At 48.6% G+C, this 16,711-nt stretch overlaps 1 long non-coding RNA gene across 2 annotated transcripts; it reads right to left on the reverse strand.

The window, feature by feature from the left end:
• Positions 1-10,914: 10,914 nt before the first annotated feature.
• On the reverse strand, positions 10,915-16,566 carry LOC122232805. Of its 2 annotated transcripts, none has more exons than XR_006210218.1 (2): positions 14,204-16,566; positions 10,915-11,019 (listed from the first exon to the last, which is right to left on the reverse strand). It is a non-coding gene; the product is annotated as an uncharacterized LOC122232805 (long non-coding RNA). The 2 variants fall into 2 exon arrangements; XR_006210217.1 differs by having other exon boundaries at positions 10,915-11,045.
• Positions 16,567-16,711: the final 145 nt, after the last annotated feature.

A 16,711-nucleotide genomic window follows, 5' to 3' on the forward strand; every position in this document is an offset into this window, starting at 1 on the left:
GGAACTTGTACATAAAAGTTCTATTCACAAAAGCCAAAAGGTGGAAACAGCCCGATTGTGCGTCAACTAATGAACGGGTAAACAAACGGTGGTAAATGCATACGGTGGAATATGATTCCACCGTAAAAGGGAACCACATTCTGACACCTGCTAGAAAGTACACGAGCCTCTGAAACATCATGGAATGAAAGCAGCCAGTCACAAAAGCCACCTAGTGTAGGATTCCTTCTTCTTTTTTTAAGGTTATTTATTCATTTTTGAGAGAGAGAGGGGAAGAGAGAGAGCGAGAGCGGGGGAGGGACTGAGAGCAAGGGAAAGAGAGAATGTCAAGCAGGCTCCGCACTGTCAGCAAGGAGCCTGACGTGGGGCTCGAACTCACCAACCATGAGATCATGACCTGAGCCGAAACCAAGAGTCAGACGCTTAACCGACTGAGCCAGCCAGGCACCCCTGTAGGATTCCTTCTGTGTGGCATATTCAGAAGAGGCAAATCTATGTTCAGAAAGCAGGTTAGAGGTTACCAGGGCACAGAGGTGGGGGCAATGGGGAGTGACTGGGTATGAGGTGTCCTTCTTGGTTGATGAGAAAGTTTTGAAGCATCCGAGACCTAGTGGTTGCATGGCACTGTGAATACACTAACACCGATGAACTTGCACACTTGAAAATGTACATGCATTAATTGCATGTTATATGAATTTCACCTTACTAAAAAAAAGGTGGGGGGGGGGCAGGAAAAGATTGATCTGGGCAAAGGAATAAGGAATGGCAAGTTTAAATTTTTTTTAATGTTTATTTATTCTTGAGAGAGAGACAGAGACAGAGCACAAGCAGGGGAGGGGCAGAGGGAGAGGGAGACCCAGAATCCAAAGCAGGTTCTAGGCGCTGAGCACAGAGCCCAACGTGGGCTCGAACTCCTGAACCGCGAGATCATGACCCGAGCTGAGCTCCGAAGCTCAACCGACCGAGTCACCCAGGCACCCCAGGAATGGCAAGTTTAAAGACCACAAGGCAGGAAGAACGGGGGGAGCAGGAAATGAGGAGTGAGAGGGAAGCGTGGAGAAGGTAAAGGGAGGAAGCTCAGGGCTGGATCCCGAGGCTTCTGGGAGGTGGTTGACCTACTCTGCAAAGACGGAGAGTGCTGGAGGGTTTTGATCGGGGCGAGATTGATCCTTCTGGCTCTGGGTGGAGAACATACTGGACTGAATGGGGCCCAAGAGAGGCAGCAGGCACCCCACCTCCCCACCCCGGGCAGCCAGGCCTGGGCTCAGCCCACTCTCTCGCCTTGGAGATGACCCTTACTCAGGACATCCTGCCGTTACTTATAACCGAAGGGGCCAGGGCCGTGTAGAATTTTCTGCTCTACCTACGACAAACACAAAAATCAAAGCTGGTGGTCAGCTAAGGCCCTGGGGCTGCTTTAGGTGGGTACACAATAGACGCCCTTCACCTTTCCTGGCCCCAGATCAATACAGCATACGCCCAGAGACAATTAGAGACTCTGTGACTCACCCCCACCCCCGCCCCCCGTGACTCTTGGCAGCTACGTAAGCCCTGCAGTTGACAGGCCTGGTCTGCTGCCAGGTGTGAGTTCCCTGACCTCTGACCCTCAATTATCTGGCTATTCTGGACATCGGCCTAGAGAAAGGGAAGGCTTTTTCCAAAAGGGAGACGGGCCTGAAGCCAGGCCTGATGTGTGCTGACTCCGGTCAAGGACGGGCTTTTCCAGAGCAGGAAGATGGCTGACATCCGTTTTTCCCTACCGCCTTTGGGCCATCTCCTGGTTGCCCACCACCCCAACTGGTCTCCTCCGTTCTCACTGAGTCGGCCGGTCAAGCCTTCCCTGGCATTTTGCTTGCTCTTTGAACATACTGGAAGCTTCTTAAAGCCCTTTCACACCTGGCTCCCCCACACAGTAGGTGTGTTCCTTGCTCAGAGTAGGTGCTCTAACCCTCACCACCGGACTAACTCCTCTATCTGCCCGTCCACTCATGTCTCCTCTCCCATGTCCCAGGGGCCCCTCAGACCCATCATGGTGGAAATGCAGCCTCAGGCTTTCCTCCCAAACCCGTTTTCCTCACAGTCAACTCCATCGTAGTTCATGACGCCCTCTGCCACTGGCTCAAACTCTGGGTGTCACACGCCCGACTCTTCCCTTCCTCTGTCCCCTACAATTCAGCTCTTGGGGAGGCCTGCCAGACCGTCAGCTCGGCCCCCTGAGTCGAATTCTCCTCCTCCGTCTCCCACCGAGACCCAAGCCACATCTCACCTGCGGGCTGCAAAAATATCCATTTCCGGCTCCCACGTTGCCTCACCCCTTACAACCCCATTCTCCCCGCAGTCACCAGCCAGATCTAACCTTTTTATAAACAGACTTTATTTTTTTAGAACAGTTTTAGGTTTTACAGAAAAAGTGCAACAGTAGTATGGGGAATTCCCATAACCCGCTCACCAGTTTCCCATTATTAATATCTTACATTAGTATGGTCCATTGGCCCCAGTTAATGAACCCATATTGATACATTATTACTAACTGAAGTCCATACTTTATTTAGATTTGTTTATTTTTCTTTTTTTTTTAATTTTTTTTAATTTGAATGTTCTTTATTTTTGAGAGACAGAGACAGAGACTGAGACCGAGGACAGAGACAGAGTATGAGCAGGGGAGGGGCAGAGAGGGAGACACAGAATCCAAAGCAGGCTCCAGGCTCCGAGCTGTCAGCGCAGAGCCCGACGCGGGGCCCAAACTCACGAGCCATGAGATCATGACCTGAGCTGAAATCAGACGCTTAACCGGCTGAGCCACCCAGGTGCCCCTCTAATTTCTTTAGCTTTCTTAAATGTCTTTCTTCCATCCCGGATCCTGTGCAGGGCGCCATGGTGTATACAGTCCTCACGTCTCCTTAGGCTCTTCTGGGCTGTGACAGTTTCTCAGTCTTTCCTTGTGTTTGGTGACCTGTCACAGACTTTGTAGATTGTCCTCTCTTGAGATTGGTCTGAGGTTCTTCCCATGGCTGGACTGTGATTATGGGTTTGAAGAGGAAGACACAGGGGCAACGTGGCATTGTCATCAGATCTCAAGTCTCCACCAAACATGACTGATCACCACTGATGTTAACCTCGATCACCTGCAGAGATTGCGTTTGTCAGGTTTCTCTGCTGGGAAGGGACTCTTTTCCCCCTTTTCCATACCGTGCTCTTTGTTTTTTATTTTCATTTATTTTTAATTTTTTTAATGTTTATTTATTTTTGAGGGGGGGGAGTGGGGGAGGGTCAGAGGGCGAGGGAGACACAGAATCCGAAGCAGCTCCAGGCTCTGAGCTGTCAGCACAGAGCCCGACGTGGGGCTCGAACTCACAAACTGGGAGATCGTGACCTGAGCCGAAGTCGGATGTTCAACCAACTGAGCCACCCAGGCATCCCTCTTTGTTTTGTTTTTTTGAAGACTTTATTTTTAAGTAATCTCTACACCCAGTGTGGGCTTGAACCCACAACCCTGAGATCAAGAGTTGCACGCTTTACCAACAGACTGAGCCAGCCAGGCGTCCCCACACTGTGCTCTTTGGAAGGAAGTCACTAAGCACAGCCCACACTAAGGAATGGGAGTCATCGAGATCATTAAAACTCAATCTAGCCTCTTAGTCCTTGCTCCTCGGGCTCAAACCCTGGGAAGAGGTCTCCTGTTCTTGGAATAAAGCCCACCCCCACCCCCGGCTCCGCCCTGGGTGGCCTGGCCCTGCCCTGCCCCAGCCTCACCTCTGTCACCACCTGTACTCACCACTCCACATTCCATTCCAGCCACGCTGGCCCCTTTCTTTCCTCAAAGTGCCAACTTTGTCCCCACCTCTGGGCCTGTGTGAGGCCCTTCCCTTCCCCCTAGTCCCTCCCCCCTAGTCCCCTTCCCCCTAGTCCCTTCCTGGCTGGCTCCCTCCTCACTCAGGCCTCTGTCAGCTCAAATGTCACCTCCCCTGAGGGATCCAGGTAAATCCTGGGGGAAACCCTGAGCCCTATCAGGGCTCACCCGCCTGGGTGGCTCAGTGTCTGACGCTTGATTTCAGCTCAGGTCATGATCTCATGGTTCATGGGTTCGAGCCCTGCATCGGGCTCTACGCCGCCGACAGCAGAGCCTGCTTGGGATTCTCTGTCTCCCTCTCTCACTGCCCCCCCCCCCCCGCTTCTGCTCACTCCTGCTCCCGTGCTCTCCCTCTCTCTCCCACTCTCAAATAAATAAACATTAAGAAAAAAGGCTTTCTTGCTCGAGGCCCTAGGCCACCCCATGCACTCAGACTTCAGTGCAAGTGGCCTTGTAGAGGGAGCCACCAAGACAAACAGGAACCAAACTAGAAATGTGTGAGATGGGGCGCCTGGGTGGCTCAGTCGGTTAAGCGTCCGACTTGGGCTCAGGTCATGATCTCACTGCTCGTGAGTTTGACCCCTGCATCTGGCTCTGTGCTGACAGCTCAGAGCCCGGAGCTGCTTCGGATTCTGTGTCTCCTTCTCGCTCTCTGCCCCTCCCCCAAACGTGCTCTGTCTCAAAAATAAATATTTTAAAAAATTAAAAAAGAAATGTGTGAGAGCTTTACGAGCATGTAGCCTTGTGAGGGTCGGTTAGGGTCGTCGTGTCTCCCACACTTCACAATCATGACTTCATACCGGCTGCTTGAAATCGACCATGGTGTGAGTATTTATCATGGAAAGCATTCAGTGCTACAGATCAGGGCTTTTTTTTCCTCCCCGATTGCTACACATTTACCCAGACACCACCACTGACAGACTTCACTGACCCCAACCCCAGGGGACGGTCGAGAAGTTTGTCTGGATGCTGAGCAAACCGGAAGAAGAAAAAAGAACGGGGAGAGAAAATAATTCCTGAGAAGCTGTCACGGCTCACCCACAGATACGTCTCAGCTGGGTGCACAGGGCGCTGAGGCTGGGCGCCCGAGCAGAAATGACCCTGCCCGGTGGTGGCCTGGGCGGGTGGCAGAAACAAGCACGATTCAGAGCACGGCTCATTCATTCTGGGCCTTGCAGAATCCCTGCAAATAATTTCCCAAGGGCACTGACCAACATGCGGGTGACGGGAATGTGGCCCACAAGGAAACAAATCACCACGAGCGAGAACCGACAGAAACAGGCGGCAGAAACAAGATCCACGTAGACCTCAGATACTGGAATTCTCCAACACAGATTCAAAAACTGTGCTGCTTACCCAGTTGAAGGAAGCAATCACCAAGCTGAGAATGTTTACAAGCAACAGAAGGCTACAGAAAGGGGCACAGCAGATATGATAAGAAACAAAACAGAACTAGAGGGGCACCTGGGTGGCTCAGTCGGTCGAGCTTCCGACCTCGGTTCAGGTCATGATCTCCCGGTTGGTGAGTTCGAGCCCTGCATCGGGCTCTGTGCTGACAGCTCAGAGCCTGGAGCCTGCTTCCAATTCTGTGTCTCCCTCTCTCTCGCCCCTCCCCCACTCGCTCTCTGTCTCTCTCTCTCTCTCTCTTAAAAGTAAATAAACATTAAGAAATTTTTTTAAAGAAGTAGAAATATTAAAAAAAATAAATTCAATTGTATTTGATAGAAGATAGGACATAGCAGAATTAATGAGGTATCAGAAGAAATTATCCAGAATGCAAAACAGAGACCCCCCCCCCAAAAAAAAAGAAATACCAAAGAGAGAAAATGAGAGGATGTGCAGATTCTGTGAGAGGTTTTGTTATCCATTTGGAGTTTCAGAGACAGGCGAGAGAGGATGGGCGAGGAATCTTTTTAAGAGATAATGACTGGGAATTATCCAGAACGGATGAAAACACGTCAACTTACAGATCTGAAGAGGCCAAATATTTGTTGAGTGAGTGACTAAGTGAACGAAAGATCCCTTGGTGAGCGTGCCCTGCCCCCTCCTTCCCCTTCCAGTGGGAGCTGCAGTGCGTGGGAAGCCCCGGCACTCGTTCCCCAAACTTTGCACCCAGTGGGAGCCGATCCACGTAATTGAAAGTCTGTCAGCCTCCTGCCAGCCTTTCGTGCCAGATGTCCTTCACCCACTGTTCCGCCTTTGTTGTCTTGCCTCGCCTCCCTGCTTGTCCGTGTGGGTGAAGACAGACGGGCAGGGAGAGGAATGTCGCCCAGCTGACAACCCCAGAGATTCTCTAAACTTTCCCCTCGGGGAAGAGGAACATTGAAACCTGCTTAGCTGTCTTTTTCTCCTGGAACAAAGGGAAATATGTGGAACCCAGAGAAGGGTAGCTTCCCAGCTGAACGAGGAAGCGGGGGGAAGGGTGAGAAAACGTTCAGGTAGTTTTCGATCCCTCTGTTGAGCCCCCACCAGGCATCGGGGAATTGCACGCCACCTGGGCAGGGCTGCGGGGGTGGGGGCCGATTTGTCAAAGCGGCATAATTGGCCCCATGCCTGCCTGCTTTCCTCTAAATATAACGCCTTGTTTTTGTGCTGAAGGAGCTGAGACAGGAAGTAGCCCTGTTTTCCAGAAGGGGAAACTGAGGTCCAAGAAGCAAAGTAATCTGCTCGTCTTTTCAACGGCCAGAACCCAGTGTCTCTGGTCGGCCAGACCAGACTGTTTCTTCTCGTTGAAACTGTACATGGTCACCTACCGCCACGAATCAAGTTCTTGTCATTCCAAGGCAGGCCGCCAGACTCTGGGGGTGGGGGGGGGGGACAGCCGTCCGCTTTCCCCGATCCTAGGAAAGTGGATCAGTTCATTGGCAAGGACAGATCAAATGCAGGTGGAAAAGGCTTCGGTCTGTTTACAAGAGAGAATGCAAACACGTACAGATCGATAGAGCGCAAATGGAAGTCGCGCACGTTGCCAAATGAAATCCTGGTAACACGGCACAGCGTGGAGCGACTGAAAAATGATGCGAAGTTAAAGAAGTTAGGTGCGAGGGCACAAATACTGAACGATCCCGCTTCCGTGAAATACCTACAACAGGCAAATTCACAGAGACACAAAGTGGAATAGAAGTGGCCAGAGAGTGGAGGAGGGGGGACAGTCTCCGTTCGAAAATGCTCTGGAGAGAGAGAGTGGTGATGGTTGTACAGGAATGTGAATGTGCTTAATGGCACCGAACGGTGGGTTTGAAAAACGGTTGATGGTAAATTTTATCTTATGTACGTTTTGCACAATACACAAACATTTTTAAAAAGTGGTAGCTGAGGGGCGCCCGGGTGGCTCCGTCGGTTGAGCGTCCGACTTCGGCTCATGATCTCGCGGTTCGTGGGTTCGAGCCCCGCGTTGGGCTCTGTACTGACCACTCAGAGCCTGGAGCCTGTTTCAGATTCTGTGTCTCCCTCTTTCTCTGACCCTCCCCTGTTCATGTTCTCTGTCTCAAAAATAAATAAATGTTAAAAAAAAAAAAAAAGTGGTAGCTGAATTTGTTCTGTGTTACTGGAGATGGTTCCTAGATCAGAGAAAGAAGCATGCCACGTAATATGACGCCATTTGGGTTTGGTTTTTTGTTTTTGTTTTTGTTTACAAAAAAAATCCACCGGCACCTGGGTGGTTCAGTCGGTTAAGCAGCTGACTCTCCACTCGGCTCAGGTCATGATCTCATGGTTCGTGAGTTTAAAGTCCCTCACCGGGCTCCACGCTGGCAGTGTGGAGCCTGCTTGGGACTCTCTCTCTCTGCCCCTTCCCCATGTGTTTTCTCTCTCTCTCTCCCAAAATAAATAAATCAGCTTTAAAAAAATCCACCAAAACCAATACTAAAAAAATATGCTATGTATTTGTACGTACACACGTTAGAGCATGAAAATGGAAAAATGCACCCTGTAGAGTTAATAGTGGTCACTCCTGCGGGAAAGGCTGGAGAATAGAGCTAGGTGTCAAAGGGGCTCTTAGGTTTTAATTTATTTGTTCTTAAAGGAGGATAGCGAGGCAGGCTGAGCACCGCTCTCCCCTCCACCCCCAGGAAATCCGCATCCTAATCCTCAGCACCTGTCAGTGTTGCAAAGGGGCTTGGCAGGTGTGGCTCAGCTAGAGACGGTGGGGTGGGTTATCCAGGTGGCCGACAGAGCCACAGGTGCTTATACGGGGGAGGCAGAAGGGTCAGTGTCAGGGGATTTATGCGAGAGCAGAAGCGGAGTTCGCGGCAGAGATGTGCTTTGAAGGACGAAGACGGCCGCCGGCCAAGGAGTGCAGGCGGCCTCTAGAAGCTGGGAGAAAGGCCAGGAAACAGCTTCTTCTCCCTTCCGCCTCCGGAAGGAACCCTATCTGCCAACACCTTCGCTTTGGGACTTCTTGACTCCAGATTCCCGAGCTTCAGAACCGTAAGAGGATAAATTTGTGTTGAGTTGGTGGTGGTTTGTTAATGCCGGTGGGTTGGTACGTTCCTTGGGCAGTTAAACGTGATGGGAAGCCTACAGATAAAAGACGAGAGACCCAGGAGGAGAGAGCAGGTTTGGGGTGGATCAGGTAGGAAAGGCAGCCCCTCTGAAGAGGAGTGAACTGTGAACTCGGTGGGCTTCTGGAACCGCCGGGTACGCAGGGTGCGGCGTTGAGAGCTGCCTGAAGGGGGGAGGGTGTCGGCAGGCGATGGGATGAGCGTGTCAGAACCGCCCGGGAACTAAAGGTGTTCTCGAAATAAACTCGCATCTTCACACATTCTTCTGCCTACGATCTGACTTGCAAAATTTCACAGTGCTCAGAAAGGCCCAGATTTAGTGCCTGAATTAACACCTTCTGCCGAGAAGAATCCTCACTTAAAAAATGCACAGGATTAAAAGAATAAAACCGCTCCGCCTGTGTCGGTACCAACAGAGGCGATGGGAACTTGAACAGCAGCTCTTGAGGGAGTTCATGTGCTTTTGGAATTATCCGAGGGTCCGATAACATTCACGGGTCGCGTTTGTTCACCTTTTTTAGCAACACGACTTCAAAATGACAGATTTCAGGGGCGCCTGGTGACTCAATCGGTTAAGTGTCCGTATCTTGATTTCGGCTCAGGTCACAATCCTACGGTTTGTGGGATCAATCCCCGCGTTGGGCTCTGTGCAGTCAGTTTAAGATTCTCCCTCTCTGCCCCTCCCCGGCTTGCTTGATCACTCTCTCTCGGAAATATTAAAAAAAAAAAAATTTAATGGCCAATTCCATGGAAGTTGAATGTGCTTCCCCTTTAAAAAAACAGGTGGGGCACCTGGGTGGCTCAGTCGTTAAGCGTCTGACTCTTGGTTTCAGCCCAGGTCATGATCTCACGGTTTGTGGGTTCGAGCCCCGCATCAGGCTCTGTGCTGACAGCACGGAGCCTGCTTGGGATTCTGTCTCCCTCTCTCTCTGCCCCTCCTCTGCTTGGGCGCGCTCGCTCTCTCTCTCTCTCTCTCTCTCTCTCAAAAATAAACATTAAAAAAACTTAATGGGTGGCAGGGTCGAGATGAACAAAGTGGCTTAAGTACACATGGAAAAAAAATTGGGGGAAGGAAACGCAAAGCTGTTAACAATGGTGTGTATTTTACCCCTTTATCTATTGTTTGAATTTGATTTTATGCCATTTTGTGATTTGTGAAAGTTAGAAAGTAAAGCGAGGGGAGCATATCTCCCCACTCCTTAGGCATGGGCTGTGTCGAGTGACTTCTTTCCAGAGAGCACAACATGGAAAAGCAGGGGGTGGGGGAGGAGGGACAAGAGTCTCTTCACGGGGAGAAACCTGGTAAACGGTCCCCCACAGGTGATCAAGGTTAACATCAATGGTGAGCAAGCATGTTGTTGCCTCTGCATCTTCCTCCCCCAAACCCACATTCGAATCATGAGGAAAACCTCAGATTCCAATAGAGCACAACCTGCCTGTACCCCCCAGAATGGTCCATGTCCTCAAAACCCAGGAAAGCCTGAGTAATTGCCACAGTCCTGGAGGAGCCTAAGGAGACATGAGAACTAAATGAAATGCGAATGCGGTGTCCTGGACGGGGTCCCAGGACTGAAAAAGGACACTAAGGGAAAAACCAAGGAAACCTGAGAATCGGGACTTGATGATCAACTAAAGTCTCAATATCGGTTCGCTAATTGGGGCATATGCACCTTTCCGAACTACTCGATTTTTCTGTAAATCCAAAACCATTCTAAAAGATTAAAAAGTGGTTCAATTCCCTTCCTAAGAAACTCTCCTAGGTATATGTGCACAGAGGTACACAAAGATGTGTCCACAAAAGTGTTCATCGCATCATACTGAGTGACAAGAAGGCCCCTAAATGCTCGAGACGGGGACTCTGGAATACCGCCCCCCCCCCCAGCAGTTAGAGACAGGGGTTTGGCTAAAATGGACTTGCAGTTGTAGAGTAGCAAGGCCCCACTTCTGCTAAATGAAAAGTTCTGTATGTGTGTGTTTTTCTAGGCTTAGAAAAATTTTAGGAAGAGAAACTCATACTTGTTTGTTGTGGTTACCTCGGATGGGAAGTCAACTGGACCCGTTCTGTCTTTAACATTTTACTTTACGTCTTTAATGTTTGGACAGTTTTAACAACAAACAAATATTTAAGTATTTGAATGTTAATTTGTATGTATTCTTGTGAAATATTCTAGATTGGCCAAAAGGGATCAAGGATAAGATCCAGCCAAGAAATGAAAGATGCAAATACCTTTTTTGACTTAAAAACGAAACAAAAAAACCTCAGCCCTGTAAAGGTTCCTATTTAAATACCACCTTGAGAGAGTTTCAGTTTCTCCCTAGAGAGTTTGAAAGCCCAGCGCCTGGAAATCCTGTCTCTCTAGTCCTACCTAAAGTGTAAAACAACTCGAGGGTCCTAACCACTTCCTACGTGTTAAGTTCTTCAAATCTCGTCAGGGCTGCAAGTGACATCTATAGCTGAATTTCTGGGTGCGTGAACCTATATTCTCGAGGGAGTCAAGTTTCTTGCAACGTATGCACAGAACAGCCTCTGTGGCTGGAATGCCGCACCAAGGCAAAACGGGCCAAGATACTGAAGGATCATTTTCTAAAGGCCATTTTGGTGAGGAAAACAAACTTCCAGGATTTGAAACCCTTTGGGTCCTCTCCAGCGGTGACCTGTGAAGGGCTCTTCAGCAAAGCAGAAGTTAAGTAGTCTTAAAGATGCACCACCAAACCCACAGGGAAGAACAAAAGAGGTTAAAACACGCACACATCTTCTTGCCTCTTACGTAAAATAATGGTACAAAACACCCATTTTTGAGGAGAGCTACAAAAAGCAAATGGAACATCTTAACTATTGAGGCCCCTCTCTGTTGCAAACTTTTTTGAATTCTGTTCTCTGCTGCCCATCAACAACTTAAAGACTTTGTTTCTATGTTCCTAGACAAACCTGACTTGTTCACAGTTGTAATCACAGTAGATGCACACATCTATGTTTTACTTTGGTACCTCAGTATTAATTCATACTGGATTTTCCATATCGCTTCAAAGTCTTTTCTTTTTAACGACTGGAAAATCTACCACGGGTCGGGTTTACCACAATTTACTTAACCGTTCCCTTGGTGTTAGTCATTTAAATGACCCTAATAATGGTCACTTACTCATCCTTCCCTCCTATGACTGCTCTATAGTCTATCTGACCACAGGTGCCTATCTGACCTTCTGGCCATCTGCTTCCCATTCCTTTCTTCCTTTGCTTTCATATTCTGGGTCTTCTTAAAATTTTTTATTCTGTGAGCACGTGTGTGAGTGCAAAGGGGTGGGCAGAAGAAGAGACCGAGAATCTTAAGCAGGTTCCACAATCCGTGCAGGGCTTGATCTCAAAACCATGACCTCATGATCTGAGCCCAAATCAAGCACTGCATGTTCAACCAACTGAGCCACCCCCATGTTCTGGGGTCTTAAGCTAAGAAGACCTTTGTTGGAGGAACAATTAGTCACATCCCTTATGTACAGAAACATCTGTTTCTCTGTGCATCCCAAACTCTATCTTCCTGGATTCTAGGAATAAAGAAAGCTAAGTTCTCTTAGTCATTACTGGTTTCTGGAATTTTTCAGACCTGCATCTGACCTGTACAGAGTCAGAAATGAAGTGATGTGTATCTTTTAAAGCTTATTCTCTTGCCATAAGAAACCCTAATTAAAAAACAAACAGGGGTGCCTGGGTGGCTCAGTCAGTTGGGCGACCGACTTCGGCTCGGGTCACGATTTCGCGGTCTGTGAGTTCGAGCCCCGCATCGGGCTCTGTGCTGACAGCTCAGAGCCTGGAGCCTGTTTCAGATTCTGTGTCTCCCTCTCTCTCTGACCTTCCCCCATTCATGCTCTGTCTCTCTCTGTCTCTAAAATGAATAAACATTAAAAACAAAAAACGGGCACCTGAGTGGCTCAGTCAATTAAGGGTCCAACTTCAGCTCAGGTCCTGGCCTTGTGGTTTGTGGGTTCAAGCCCCAGGCCAGGCTCTGTGCTGATAGCATCTGGAGCCTTCTTTGGATTCTGTCCCCCGCCCCTCTCTCTCTCTCTCTCTCTCTGCCCCCCCCCCACTCATGCTCTTTCAAAAATAAACATCAACCAAAAAAACCCAGGATGGCTATTATCAAAAAAACAAAACAAATTTGGTGTGGATATGAAAAAACTGGAACCCTTGCGCATGTCTCATGGGAGGAACGTAAAAGGATGCAATCACTGTAAAACGGCCTGAAGGTTCCTTGAGAAGTTAAATACCATACAATCCAGCAATTCCACTTCTGAGTATATACCCAAAAGAGTTGAAAGCAGTGACTCAGATACCTGTACACCCACGTTCACGGCAGCATTACTCACAAGAGCCAGAAGCTGGAAACTGCCCAGTCCGTCAACAGATGAGCAGATAAACAAAATATGGTACGTACATACAATGGAATATTATTCAGCCTTAAAAAGGAGTAAGATTCTGAGACTTGCTAGGACCTGGATGAACCTTGAAGACCTTAAGCGGAGTGAAATAAACCAGCCACAAAAGGACCACTATTGTACAATTCAAGTTACGTGAGGTACCCAAAGTGGTCAAGTCCACAGAGCTAGAAAGTGGAACAGTGGTTGCCGGGGGCTGCAAGGGGAGGGAAATGGGAGTTCTCGCTTAATGAGTTCAGGGTCTTCAATTCTGGAGATGGATGGTGGTGATGGTTGCACAAACGTACTTAATGACCCTGAACTGCACAGTGAAAAATGGTTAGAATGATAAAGTTTACATTATGTGCATTTTATCACAATTAAGAACCTTTTAATTTTTTTATTATTTGTTTTAAATATTTATTTATTTTTGAGACCGAGAGAGAACATGAACGGGGGAGGGTCAGAGAGAGAGGGAGACACAGAATCTGAAACAGGCTCCAGGCTCCGAGCGGTCAGCACAGAGCCCGACGCGGGGCTCAAACTCGTGGACCGCGAGATCGTGACCTGAGCCGAAGTCGGGCGCTTAACCGACTGAGCCACCCAGGCGCCGCAAGAACCTTTTTAAAAAACCACTTTGGAGAACAATCTGGCAACATTTAGTAAAATGGAAGGTGTGAATCTCCAAAAATGCAGAAGGATTTCAAAAATTGTCATAAATGTATGTAACAGGACACCATACAGTTGTGAAAAAATGTTTCAAAGTATGTAATCTAGCAAGGCAACATCTCAAACTTCACGCAGACTTAAAAACAAGTAGCAGAAAGATACCTGCATGTCTGTATGTAAACATATTTTTTATGAAGTTCGTGGATATATAAGGTAAAATAATAAAACAGTAGCTACCCTCTGGAGCGGGTGGGGGGAAGGAAATGGGATCGAGGAGAAATGATACACAGGGGTTTCAATTGTGTCCATGATGTCTATTCCTTAACCTGGTCATTATGAACGTTTGTTTTATTCTCTCTCCCTTTTTCTCTTTGTGTGCATTTTTGTGCCTTAGATGTTTATTAAACTCAGGGGGGGAGGGGGGCACCTGGGTGGCTCAGTCAGTTGAGCATGTGACTCGTGATTTCCCGTTCAGGTCATGATTTTCGGGTTCATGGGATCGAGCCCCACATTGGGCTCTGCACGGACAGTGTGGAGCCTGCTTAGTATTCTCTCTCTCTGCCCCTCCTCCATTCATGCTTGTGCTCTCTTTCTCAAAAAACAAACAAAAGCCCCAACTCCACATGGGAGCAAAAAATTAAAAAATCAATACCAAAAGAGCCAAACCATCAAAACGACCAGCCTTCCTTTCCTCCCCACCTTTATAACACACAAAAACCATCATCCTAAACGTAATTTCAAAACTACTGCTCTATATCTTTAGATCTTCTCTCACCGTAGCAGAGGCTGTGTCTAAGAGTTTTTTCCTTCTCGATGACTGGTGCTTAGGTCACGTTAGGCATTTAGTTATTAGTAGACGATGGTGACGTCAGGCAGTGCAGCCTGAGAGGAACATGACCACTTCACCTGTTGCCTTGGGGAATAATTCCGCCCCTGCCCACACATAGCTGCATAGCCTATGCTATGGGTACCTCGTCATTAGGTCGACACATTTTCTCCCAGCTCTTCAAAAATATGTATGAAGAATTCTACTGACTTGTGTTGAAGAGAAAGAGGTCTAAACTCAAGGCTAGCAGATGTTGAGGTTCAGCCAGGCTGTCGGTTTTCTAAGTATGCTTTCCAAATGATTCCTGATGTTGTGTAACGGGAGATTCACTTCTCCAGCGGCAACAATGCGCCCGTTGAGAGCGCGGCCCTGGCACACGCATACATTGCCCTTGGTCCGCCAGAGCAAAATCTTAGTTAACCCACAGGCAGACGTAGGTGGGTCGAGAAACCCAAACATCAGTCAACCAAAAGGAGGAAAATGAGCAAGTCCACCCACACATTAAGTTGACAGGTTTGACCCCGATGTAAGGATTTTCTGATGTTCCTTGTCTTCTTTCAACCACTTTTAAGAGCAGCAAGGAGTTTTTAGAGCCGCAGAAAACGAGGTATTTGTATGGTTTGCCCTTTTGGCAAAGGAAATGGTTTTTGACGAAAACAGGGTTGAGAAGAGCTCTGTAACGAGTGAGGCAAGGCGCTGAGAGGTCAACATTGCAGCTGAGCATTTTCGTGGTCAGGGTATACAGAGCGACCTTCAGAACCAGGCGTGTTCTTGACTGAGTCACTTCATCCCTCTATATTCTGGAGTGCTCTGACCCCTAACCTTATTAAGGGGACTGTGAGAAATTTCTGGATAACCTCTTAAGCCTCACGGGTAAGTAGAATTTCCTGGAAATCTAGTGACGATTCCTAATTTGGCAGGTCTATTCTTTTCCTGGAGAGAAAAGAAAAACACTGAGCTAGTACTCTGACCATCAACTTGACTTTTGACATCCCCTTCCTCTTTATTGTGGACTTTCCTCCTCAAGGCCACCTTTTGGGATCAAGTATAATAAGTTTAAAAGAAGAAAACTATTGTGAGCTTCTTTCAAACTCCATAAAACGTTTTGCTTACAGATATTGTGAAATACTTTTAACTTTTCTGCAGGTGTGTGCCCTTAGTCACAAGGGGCTGGAAGGAGAGTGAGAACAGGGTCAGTGGAACCCAGCCTAATGTATGGGTGGACAATTCAGACCTTCTGTTCCACGGATGTTGGAGCAGAAGCGTCATCTTCATACACAAAGCTCGTCAGTCGGCCAATAAGCATTCAGTGAATGCCTCGACTGTGTTCGGTACTGAGTTATGTACAAGGTCAATGTGGTATGATGCCAGCCTCCCGAATGCCAGACTGGGAGCCAGGAGACTTGCCAATCACTCGATTTGGCGGGGGAAAAACCAAAATTTCCTCCTCCCAGGTCTCCTCCTCAGTTTCTTTACGTGTAAAACTAGGCTGTGGTAGTTAACCTCAGCCCTTGGAAGAAATCTAACTAGAACTGTTGCAGATTCCAAAGCAGGAGGAGTTCACAGGTTCCTGGATCTCGAGAGACTTCTAGATACCTGGGGCAACTGAATAATTGCACCGCAAATCATGTTTCTGAAAGAGCACAGTGTGGCTCACCTGGAGGCCTAGGTAACTTCCTCGGAGTTGGTGCAAAGGGGTCCTATGCATGGTCTCTGCTCGTGATGCTCTGGCCATCCTGGCAGAATGCTCTGCCCATTTCACGAGTGTCCCAAGCTAGTCCTGACTCGGGGACTCTGCACATGCTTGTTTGGCTGCCTTGGGCTTCCTAGAGGAATGGTGGTTGGTTCCTCCTTTCTTGTCCTTCGGGTCTCTTTAGCTCTCCCCTTCTCTGAGGGGGCCGTGTTTTACACTTTCCAAAGGTGGTCTCTTATTTCAGCACCCATTTCCTTCTTTGTGCTCTCCCAGGTTGTAGCCCTTTTACTTGTTTCTTGCTTGCTTCCCCTGTCAGTCCGTTAGCTCCCCTAGCTAGGGGGTCCTTTTGGTTTTGTTCAGGACTGTACGCCCAATGTTTGGTCCACAAAGCAGGTCTCAATATTTGTTAAACGAAGGCCTTGGCAGCTCTACAATTCCGAGGCGCCCAAGGCATCTAAAGTTGTTTCCCCGTAAATACCCTTCTTTGGAATTCCCCGGGCCAGGCTGGGCTTAGGCTGCAGTAACTTCACTGCCTGCTTTCTTTGGATCTCCACATTTCTTTTCCTTGAGGAAAAAGGCTGTTATGACCTCACAACACATGCTCCGGTGCCGCAGTGACCTCATCGCTGCTGCTTGTCGCGTCACAAGTCCATCCGCAGCACCTTTCCTTTTCCCTACAAGCCCCTACCTTTCCCGGAGGCAGCGCCTCCACGCGTCTGGCCCCGTGGCCCAGCCCGCTACGTCACGTCCGCCCGCCCGCGCGG

This window comes from Panthera tigris, chromosome D3, assembly GCF_018350195.1.
Source record: "Panthera tigris isolate Pti1 chromosome D3, P.tigris_Pti1_mat1.1, whole genome shotgun sequence".
NCBI classification, from domain to species: domain Eukaryota; kingdom Metazoa; phylum Chordata; class Mammalia; order Carnivora; family Felidae; genus Panthera; species Panthera tigris.